Below are 11,195 nucleotides of genomic sequence, written 5' to 3'. Positions count from 1 at the left end.
TACTAACTGGAGACCAAGTATTCAAACATACCAGCCTATGGGGGAGGAGGGGTTCTTACGCAAATACCTGTTATCTGTCACTTTCCTTTGTTCTGTTTCCTTACAAGGACAGTCACTTACAAGTAGCCAAAATGCTTTTCTTTTTGCTTTAACTTTCTTCAGTCTCTCATCTACAAAACCCCTCCCTCTGTGCTGCCTGCTACATTATTTCTATTTGTGGGATGAAGTGTTGCCTGGAGCTGGGAAAGAAAATAACAACAATTGTGATTGCTACATTTTTTTTTTGTAATTTTATCTTCAATTTTATTGTTCAGCCCTCTCTCATTATAGCTACTAAGAACTGCCTTGTCTGTTTTTCTGATCTCCTAGATGCCCTCAGTGCCATTCTTCATGCTCTGGCCATTTTTTTCCCCTTGGAGGAAACAGGGTTTTTCACTGACCTAGAACTTGCCAAGAAGTCTGGTAGGATGCCAAGAAAGCCCATGAATCTGCCTCTCTCTATCTCCACATACTAGGATTACACATCCCAGCTTTTTGAGAAACATGGATTCTGGGTCTCGAACTCGGGTCCTCGTGTTCACAAGACAAACTCTTTACAGACTGAGCCACTGTTCTGTGTCATTTCTTTGCAGAACACTCTACAAACACTAATTGAGCATTCCCTATGTGTGGTGAAAGAATGAGGAGCTGAGCAGTGTGTGCAGGTCCTGGTGGTGAGTAGGTTATACATTGTGTGGGGAGAAAAGGGCAAAGCAGGCTTCATCAGAAGCAAGCAAACTCAGAGTGTCTATGAGGTGCTGGGCTATGAGCGTAACAGACCATTGTTTCCATGGAATAGACTGGACCTTCTTTGTGGGCTTCTTTAAGGGCAGTAAACAGCATGAGCCCCCTGGAGTCCAGGAGGTGTAATTACCAAGCGGTTTTCAAGGTTAGGGGAGGGGAAAGCATTTATTAGCATCAATATTTTCTATTACGAATTTGAAAGGAGACAGAACCTCTTAATTTGACTCCTTTGAACTTGATTTCTTGTCCACTTTATTAATAATCTTATAAATTAACAATCATAGTGGGTGTTTTGTGTGTATGTGTGTGTTTGTTTGTTTTTGTTTTGTTTTCTTCTTTGAGACAGGGTCTCTCTCTATGTAGCCTTGGCTGCCCTGAAACTGCATGTATGTCTGTGTAAGAGTGTCAGAGCTCTTAACCACTGAGCTATCTCTCCACCCTCCATCCTGACTTTCATTTTCTCCAGGGATATAGAATTTACTCATCCCTGGCACTTTCCTTTCCCCTGTGTGGGTTAGAGAGCATCTCTGGGTGCTGCCATAGTTGGTGGAAGCCATGACCTCCAGCAGGGAAGATCCCTGGGTGAGTGGGCATCCGTCGGGGTCCACTCCCCCAGGACTAGGCTGGGTTGGGCAGAGGAGGTGGAAGGTGAAGGTGTCTGTCTGCACCGAGAAGGTCTCGGTAGTCACCAGCAGCTGTTCTCTGAGCTCTCCCATCTGCAATGGGAACAGGAGCTGCCAGGCTGTTGCAGGAGCGAGCTCCTTAGTTAGCTGTTTACATCTCTGCCGATTCACAGGAGGGAATCCCTGTTCACTCTTGGGGCTTGCCACCACAATGTTGTAGGACTCTTGTGTGAAGGAGGTCCCCAGGGGGCTCTGGCTTCTGCGTGTTTACCCCGCTCTCCCCCCACCTCCCACCCCTAAGATCCCAGCCCTTAGCTTGGTTTTTGTGCTTTTGTGTCTCCTTGTCCTTCCTAGCGCTTATCAGCAGGAGTAAAGTAAACATTTGTTGCAGACTGACACCTGGACAGATAAAGGAACCAATTCTCTTCACAGAGTGGAAGCTAAACAAACCTTCAGCCTGTTTCCAGAGCTTAAGGTGAGGCACAGGCTGGAAAGTCTTCTGCCAGGCTGTCATCAGACTCAGCATTTTGCCTCTGAAACCGGACACCTCAAGAGACTGGGTAGCTGACAGGGTTAGGACCCCAAAGAGAAGCACCCCCTGGTCGTTATCCTGTTCCCCACCCAGTAACCCTGCCTCCCCCAGCTTCACTGGCCAGGAACCAGGAGTTTCAGTCAGCCAAGGAAGGCACAGCCTGAGACCTCAGTTCCGATTGGCTGCCCTGAGGTCTGTTCAAAAACAAACAAGCCGAGAGAGAGCCGAAGGGAGGAGAGTTTGGACCTGGAGGCCTCCTTTCTCTCCGCCCTTTGCCCTTCCAGGGACAGCTGAGTCACTGTGAGCCCTGTCTGTTTGATCTCCCCTTCACACGCAGAGAGACTGAGGCACACTGAAGCAGGAACTGGAGTTGAAGTTTGACTTGAGACGATTCTCCAGGGTGACCCACCAGCTGGGACTGAGATGGACACAGCTCAAGGCTCCTGTTTGAGACACTCCACAAAGTGAAAGCTACCTGGGCTCAGGAGCAGCTCAAAATGGAGAGGTTTTTGTTGGGCCTGAGCGTACCTCCACCTCCCTCTGCTAGTGAGTATCATGAAGTCAGAAAGAGCTCCTGGTCTCAGGGTCAGTAGGACTTCCCACCACCTCCAACAACAACTGTGGTTTTCTCCTAAAAGGACACTCCGTTCACCACCATGCTTCTCTGGACCCCGTCCTTCTACCTCACAACCTCTTGAACTTGAACCTCCAGAGACTTCTGGAAACTCTGTTTAGGTTGCACAGCTAGAGGAAAGGCAAGCTGGCTCAAAGGCAGTATTTAAAGCATTTTTCCCCTAGACACACACATGACAGGGAACACGCCCATCGGCTTGGGCTCTGAGATGCTGCCATCAGCTGTCAGGTTGAGGGCCTCAAACATCTGGCTCAGCAGATAGGAGGGATCAAGTGGGGCTGCAGCTATTCTGAAGGGAGGGGCTGTCCCTCCTGTTAGGGTGTGACCCTTTTCTAGGAGAACTCTGTTTTTCTGTCCAGGATAGGCAGGGAGAGAATTTTCTCAGCAAAGAAGGGGTCTTATGGACTGGGAGGGGAGGCCTGGACAGACAGGGTTGGGTCAGCCTCAGACAGGACACACTTAGGGGATTCCAGGGAAGGGCAGGGACAGGAGAGAGAGGAGGTGCTCACATAAGCCTTCCCAGGCCCTCAGGTGTCCAGCACTGCCCCTCTCACAGATATTCACCGGAAAGTAAGCCATATCAGATATATATCCTTTTGCCAGCCTCCAAGGCCCACACAAGGCCTCAGGTGAGCAGCATCTGTCTCTCCAGCAGATGTTCACCAGGAAATCAGATGTATCACATGCACATCCTTTTCCAGGTTCCGAGGCCCAATTACCAGTGACGTCAATACCAACTGCTGTTTCAGTTTAATTTTGTTTTCTTTTTCTCTCATCTATATATATTTTTTCTCTCAGTGTGTGTATGTGCATGTGATTGAGTTTCAATACCAAGGGAGTGTAAGTTCTGTTGTTTTGAAGCAGGATACTAGGTAGTCCTGTTCTGAAACTCTATGTAGGCCAGGCTGGCCTTGAACTCACAGAGATGCACCTGCCTTTACCTACTGAGTGCTGGCATTAAAAGCATGTACTACCTTCCATACCTGGCTTCCTTTTTTTTTTTTTTTTTTTAAAGACAAATTCTCCTGTATTATAGGCTGACTTCATATTCTCTACATAGCCAAGGCAGAAGTTGAATTTCTGCTCCTCCGGTGTGGGCCACCACACTATGTTTATGCAGTGCATAGGGTGGACCCCAGGGTGTGTGGTGCATGCTGTACAAACACTGGGCTACAGCTACAGCAGCTCTTTAAAAAAAACATTTTATTTATTATTTACTCTGTGTGCGCGCGTGTGTGTGCGCGCGCGCACGCGCGCGCGCGCGCACATCAGAGCACACATATAGAGGCTAAAGTGCCACCCTAGGGAGAAGGTTCCCTCCATTTGGGTCCCAGGTATCAAAGAGAAACTCAGGTCACAGGTTTGGCAGCAGGGTGGGGGAGGTGGGGGGTGGGGAGGTGTCTGTCTTTCTCAGCAAGCCATCTTTTCCAGTTCCCCCTAGCTACGTTTTTGGTTTTAAATAAACTATACAGCAAGTGGTAAGGAGCCTCCCGTTCACCATAGGGTTCCTGTCACACTGGGAGAGTTGCCTGCCTACAGGTCGGAATGCTTTCTCTGACAACCCTTCTCTTCTCTCTGGAGGGCCGCCATGATTTCCGGGAAGGGGGGTGGGGCCAGAGGAGAATGCAGTTCCTGCTTGACCACTTAGTGTCATTCCCACTGCATCCAGGGAGGGTGGGTGAGACCAACCGGCCTGAGGATCTAGAACAGAGGCACTGGGATCAAATCTCAAGGTTGTAGAATGGACCTGGCCTCCCAGGAGGCCAGCCTGGGAGGAAGAATCGGAGATAACTCTGTGGTTGAAGCCCCTAGGAGTGTCTGGCAGGACTGGGTGGTGGGGAGTGGTGGGACCTTTGATGCTCACAGGGGAACCCCTCGCAGCGATGCCCACCTGCAGGGAAGGTATAGGCCCCGCAGCATTCTTCCCACCTCATCATTGGCGTCCTGACCTGCGAGTTCTTGCAGGGGTGGGCTGCCCTACAGCCGACCTTGTGTCCAGACTCTGAGAAGTGGGCAGAAGAGATAGGCTTATAGGCACTGGCCGCAGGTGCCAGCCCAGGTTTCATTCCAGCCCTTCCCCGCTGGTGTTCCGGGTCACCCTCCATGCATCCCGCAGCGGGTTCTGCTCCCCTGCAGCCCCGCCCCAGTCTGACTCAGGAGCCTGTCCCCTTCCCGTGCTTTACCAACTAAGACTTCCAGGAGGGTTTTCCTTCCCTGCCCACAGACCAATTTTAGCCATCTGCTTCCTGTGAGCCAATGCGGTTCCAGCGCACGGCTAGTGAACAGCTGGACCCGAGGAAATTACTGTGCCTCCCTGTGCCCAATGTTTTTCAAGCATTGGGAATATTGGGCTTATGAACGATAGCAAAGAACTCAACGCATTTCCACAAGACCCTGCACGCAGTATATGCTGACCGACTAAATAAATGAAGGGACAGAAGCCGCTTCCAGACTCGCACCTTAAAGCCCTGGGGTCTCTGGGGATTTCCCAGGCATCCTGTTGTAGCCATCTGCTTACTGGCCTGAGGACATCACGTTGTTCCTTTCAGTTCTGATCTGAGGCTGGAGCTGCCTGTGGGTGTTTTATTCACACTAGCTTTCCTAGAAGCCCAGGGATTAAGGCAAATCCTGGTGAGTTCGAAAGTTCTCTCTTGCTGAGAAGTAAAAAACCCTATCCGTCCACGTGAAGTTCGCACCTTGTCCAAGGCTTAGGTCCGGGAAGAAGGTAGTTCATAGATTCCGTCTGACTTCCGTCTCACCCACTGATCTGTCTGAAGGCTACTGAATCTTTCCAGAACAACCGCGTGTCATGTTGATCCAGTTAGAGGCTACTGGCTCGGCATAAGTGAGAGCTTGGAATGGAATTTTCCAGGAGTGGCACCAACAGGCTGCAGGTGAACTTGTCTCCCTGGCTTGAACTTGTGTCCCGATAAAGCTGAGTGTCACAGCCTGCCTGCACGGTGGAGAGGGCTGAAGTACTTGCAGTTATATCAGTCTGAATATGGCTCCAGTTGCCAACTGGCTGACCTCAGCTAAGTGACCTCGGGTCACTGTAGATACAAATTACTCTCTGAACTCCCTGTCCCCATTTGCTGTGTGGGAATAAGAATAGCTCTAGACCAGTGGTTCTCAACATGCAGGTCTCGACCCCTTTGTGGGTCAAATGCTCTTTTCAAGGGGGTTGTCTAAGAACACAGATATTTACACTGTGGTTCATAGCAGTAGCTAAACTGCACCTATGAAGTCACAACAAAATAATTTTATGGTTTGGGGTTACTACAGCATGGGGACTGTTGTTAAAGGGTCAGAGTATTAGGAAGGTTGAGAACCACTTGCTCTCGACCAGAGTTTCTGAAAGCCAATCATTATTCAATAAAAATTCAGAACTTTTTTTTTTTTTTGAGAGGTCCTGACCCTAGGCTGTCCTCCAGTCCTGGCTCCTGTCCTCTATCATCCTCCTGCATCAGCTTCCTAAATAGTTAGGACTACTTTTTTCTGGAACTGGAGACCCAGTGTCTTAGTCAGGGTTTCTATTCCTACACAAACATCATAACCAAGAAGCAAGCTGGGGAGGAAAGGGTTTATTCAGCTTACACTTCCACATTGCTGTTCATCACCAAAGGAAGTCAGGACTGGAACTGAAGCAGGTCAGGAAGCAGAAGCTGATGCAGAGTTCATGGAGGGATGTTACTTATTGGCTTGCTTCCCCTGGCTTGTTCAGCTTGCTCTCTTATAGAACCCAGGACTACCAGCCCAGGGATGGCACCACCCACAAGGACCCTCCCTTAGGGATCACTAGTTGAGAAAATGCCTTACAGCTGGATCTCATGGAGGCATTTTCTCCAAGGGAGGTTCCTTTCTCTATGATGACTCCAGCTTGTGTCAAGTTGACACACAGAACCAGCCAGTACACCCAGTGATAGAAAAGCCCAAAAGGCCTGTATTCATGGAGCTGATAGTTTGGTTTGGTTTTCTGTGCATGTATACAGTGTGTGTGTGTGTGTGTGTGTGTGTGTGTGTGTGTGTGTAGTATGTATATATGAGCAGTGTGTGTAATATGTGTACGTATGTTTGTATAGTATGTGTGTATATGTATAGTGTGTATATGTAAAGCGTGTATTTGTAACATCTGTGTATATAGCATGTTTGTAGTATGTGTGTATGTATAGTGTGTAGATGTGTATAGTATGTGTAAGTGTACAGTATTTGTGTGTGTGGTATATGTGTGTGTGTGCATGGGGGAGCATACACTCATGTATATCTTCTCAATTGCTCTCTACTCTTTTTTTTTTTTAAGTTTTTGACACAGGGGCTTATTATGCAGCTCTGCTGATCAAGAACTCACTACAGGGGTTGGGGATTTAGCTCAGTGGTAGAGCGATTGCTTAGGAAGCGCAAGGCCCTGGGTTCAGTCCCCAGCTCCGAAAAAAAGAACCAAAAAAAAAAAAAAAAAAAAGAACTCACTACATAGGTCAGGCTGGTCTTGAACATGAAGATCTTCCCATTCTGCCTCCCAAATGCTGGGGTTAAAGGTATATTCTATCACACATGGCTTATTTTTAAATTTTTATTTATTATTGTTGAAGGAGTTGGGGGTGCCATGCCATGGAATGTGCATGGTGGTCAGAGGACAATTTTGTGGAGTTTGTTTTCTCCTTGCACCTCTATGTGAGTTCCAGGGATTGAACTCAGGTCCCAGGTTTGTCTTTACCCCCTGAGCCATCTTGCCAACCTCTTCACCTAATGCTGACAGGGTCTCATTGAACCGGTACTCGCCCGTTGGCTAGGCTTTCGGGCCTTCAAGTTTGGGGAATCCCCCTGCCTCGTGCATGCTGCTGATGGCCTGAACTCAGGTCCTGAGCCATCTCCCCAGCCCAGACCTCTGTTTTACTGGCAAAAGATAATAGTAAACAAGTTATTAAACAAGAAAATGGTCCACTGGTCCAGTGGTTTAGTGTGTGTATTGGGGCACAGAACCCTGGACACAACACTTCCAAGAAAGGAGACTCCACCATCCAGCCTCCCTTCACGCTAACTACAGCCATGTAACTAAGTCTTGATCTCAGAAAACATCCTTAGAAAGAGGGTGCATGTTTTCTTTACCCCTGTCAGCAGGCATGCAGAAGGGACAAGTGAAGCCCAAGCAGCCACACAGGACCAAGTGGGAGAAGCTACTTGCTAACAATCATGAGTGACAGGAAGTCCTGCAGAGCACCATTGCATTCTGGGACGGCCTATCTCCAGACTTCTGTATTAGAGAGAAATAAACTTCTATTTTGTTTAAGCCACAAAGATTTTCAGGATTTGCTCATTTTCAACCCATTTTGAATTTCCTTGAAACAATGACAGACTGGCACGGGGTTGTGTCCAGCTGAGTAGTCAAAAAAAAGGAGGGTTCCGGTGAACTGAGGCCTGAATGGTGAGTCAGAGCCGGTGTTTGACACAGGAGCAGTATCATGATTGGCAGGCATTTCTTGTTATTTTGTCTCCCCCCCCCCACCCCTGGAGCTGAGAACAGAACCAAGGGTCTTGTACTTGCTAGGCAAGCGCTCTACCACTGAACTAAATCCCCAACCCCATGATTGGCATTTCTAAAAGGTCATTTGACTTGGCTTCTGGCAGCCAAACTGTAGGAGCTGGGGAAGTATAAGGACACTTGGGAGACCCCTTGACTGATTGGAAATATGAGAGCTTAGGGAAGACTAGTAGCACTAGAGAGGCAAGGAGGAATGGGCTGAGGAGCGGTGTGGAGGCAAGGAGAGGAAACAGTCAGAGAAACAGCTATTGGGGAGGGGGTGAGGATGGAGGGGGCTGGAGGAGGCCCAGGGTGTCTTCTCCATGGCTTAAGAAATGGTTGGAAGTAAGTGAGACTGCCACTATGACATTCAGATGACCTTTCTTAAACACTGTTGTCTCAAATATGCTTTGTCAGTGTGACAGGGGACCCAGTTCTGCCCAGATCCCATTCAAGTCCACAAAGACATGGATTCTGGAGACCCAGTGTCTTGGAGGCCCAGGACAGGGGATAAAGAGCACGAAGCTTATGGAGTGAGACCCTGTCTCAGAAACCACTAACAAATCGGCAGTCTAGGCCAAAGCGGAGGGCTGAAAACCACGGTCTCTGTCCTCAAGACTCATGGTCCCTGGAGCAGAGAGTCACCTGCACACCACAGAGGGGTGAGGGCACCTAGCACATCTGGGCTGAGCTCCTCCCTCCCTCTATCCTGGGTCAGAGCCAGGAGCACATGTGTTGATCCTTGAAGGTCACAGCTTCAGTTCAGTTGGTTTGGGACTGGGGATGAAGGGTAGCTCGGGACAAGCAGAGGAACGTGAAAAGTCCAGAGATCAAGAGAACAGAGAATGTTCCCGGAAGGGCATGTATCCAATGAAGAGAGCCTAGAACTGGGTCTGGGGTTCCTCAAGCAGATCCTATGTTCTCTGAGCCAGCCTGAGCCAGCCAAGCCCTCTCCTGTCCCCTTAGGAAAGCAGTAGCTCCCCACCCCTGCCCCCACAGCTCACTGGACCCTGAAGAGCAACCCAACTTGTGTTTGTTCTGAAGAGGCCAGAACTACCTATCTGCACGGACCTGGCCCCGCTGCCCCGCCTAGATTCCTCCTCTTTCTTCTCAGGTCCAAGACCCAGCTGAAGGTGCTGGCCAGGCAGATGAGGGGACCCAGAGCTCTGAAGGAATAGAAAGAGTGGCCTTTCTGGTCCCTTGGCCACTCCCAACTCCTCACCTTGTTCCCTCAGGAGAGGAGGAGCCATGAGAGTGTGTGCATCTCCTGTCAGCTTCTGTCATCATCCCCTGAGACTCTGTCTTGTTAGTCCTTTACCTCTGGTCGTGTGTGTGTGTGTGTGTGTGTGTGTGTGTGTGTGTGTGTGTGTGTGTGTGTTGTTATTCCACTCCCTCTCCATCTGTGTCCCTCCCAAGTGTCATTGTCATCCTGTCCAAGTTCCCCCTTCTCATCCTGTGTCCCATCCGTGTCCCTTTCTGTCCCATCTGTCCTGTTTTGTGTCCTTCTGCTCCCTGTCTGGGTCCCCCCAACCCCATACACATACCCGGATTTCTAGCTCCTTTTTCCCCCTAAGGAAGTTCTTCAGAGCTGGGCTCAGATTACTCCCTGGGGACAACTAGTACCTCCCCAGTGACTTATCTCTCTAGTTCCTCGCCACTCTTTATTTACCACATTTCTTGTTGCCACACTCTGTGGTTATTGTGGAATGGTATCATCTACCCTGATAGACACCAGCTCCTAAGGACGGGTGATTTGAGGACTCCAGCTCAGGCATCCATCTTCCCAGGAGAGCTTCCACCCTCAGTAATGTCTCAACCCAGCCTCGTTCTGCATCCAAAGGGGACTGTGATTCCAAGCTCCCGCCCATCCATCCCTCCATTCAGTCCTAACGGTTCAGAAAGGAAAGGGATGACCTCTCTGTGACCATGGTCACACTGCAAAGTGGTAGAACTTCCTGTCCCAGCAATTCAGTGAAGCTGGGTTATGGGATATTCCCTTGAATTAAATTCTTGGGAATCTGGATCCCCAGTCTGTGGGGTTATGACTTCCACAGGAAGTCAGTGGTTCTCCCAGGCCACCCTATACATATCTTGCCCCCACCCAACTACAGCCCTGGCTCCAGCTTGCTTTATTAGAGCACTTGCTTGCTTTGGCTACCATTTCAAACCAAGCCCTTCTTTCCTTCAGACTTCCCTTCATCCCTGTGGAGCAGGTGAGACAGTCCCTTGGGGCAGGATGGCTGGACTGAGGATTTGGGGCAGCATGGCACAAAGGAAGGAGTGGATGTGACATTGTTAAGGGATTCCATCTTCAGTGGCCACAGCCCCATGCCAACACCCGACTCCTCCTCCTCACCCCACTACAAGATTCAGCTCACCTAACTGCCACCAAATCCCTGTCCCATCTGGCCATACAGAAAGGGAGGTCTGAGCTGGGGCTTCCTGTGAGAGGCGACAGTGGGCTGAAGAATGTGGCACAGTTGGCAGGGTGTTAACTAAAATTCCCAAAGCCCTGGGTTCGATCCTTAACACTGTATAAAGTGGGCATGGTGCTGCACACCGGTTAGCTCAGAACTCAGGGCCAGGAGTTCAAGGTCATCCTCAGCTTCATAGCAAGTCAGTTCCTGTTTCTCTATGAAGCCCTGGGTGTCCTGGAACTCACTCTATAGACCAGGCCGGCCTCAAACTCACAGAGATCCACCTGCCTCTGTCTCCCAAGTGCTAGCATTAAGGCATGTGCCACCTGGCAGTTTCTCTCTCTCTCTCCCTTTCTCTCTCTCTCTCTCTCTCTCTCTCTCTCTCTCTCTCTCTCTCTCTCTCTTTGGTGACAGGGTCTTTCTACAGTGGCTCTCCCGGAACTCAGTATGTAGACCAGGCAGTTTTGAACTCACAGAAGTCCACCTGCCCCTGCCTCTCAAGTGCTGAGATTAAAAGCATGTGCCACCACACCTGGGAGAAAATTGTTAAAAATAAATAAGAAGAAGAAAGGAGAGAGAGAGAGAGAGAGAGAGAGAGAGAGAGAGAGAGAGAGAGAGAGAGAGAGAAAAACCAACCAAAAGCTGGACACTGGTGCTCATCCTGAGGGCGTCATGAGCTCAAAGAGACTTG

Source organism: Rattus norvegicus, chromosome 10 (genome assembly GCF_036323735.1).
Source record: "Rattus norvegicus strain BN/NHsdMcwi chromosome 10, GRCr8, whole genome shotgun sequence".
NCBI classification, from domain to species: Eukaryota; Metazoa; Chordata; class Mammalia; order Rodentia; family Muridae; genus Rattus; species Rattus norvegicus.
The sequence above is the reverse complement of the archived record's forward strand: the minus strand, read 5'-3'. Positions refer to the sequence as shown.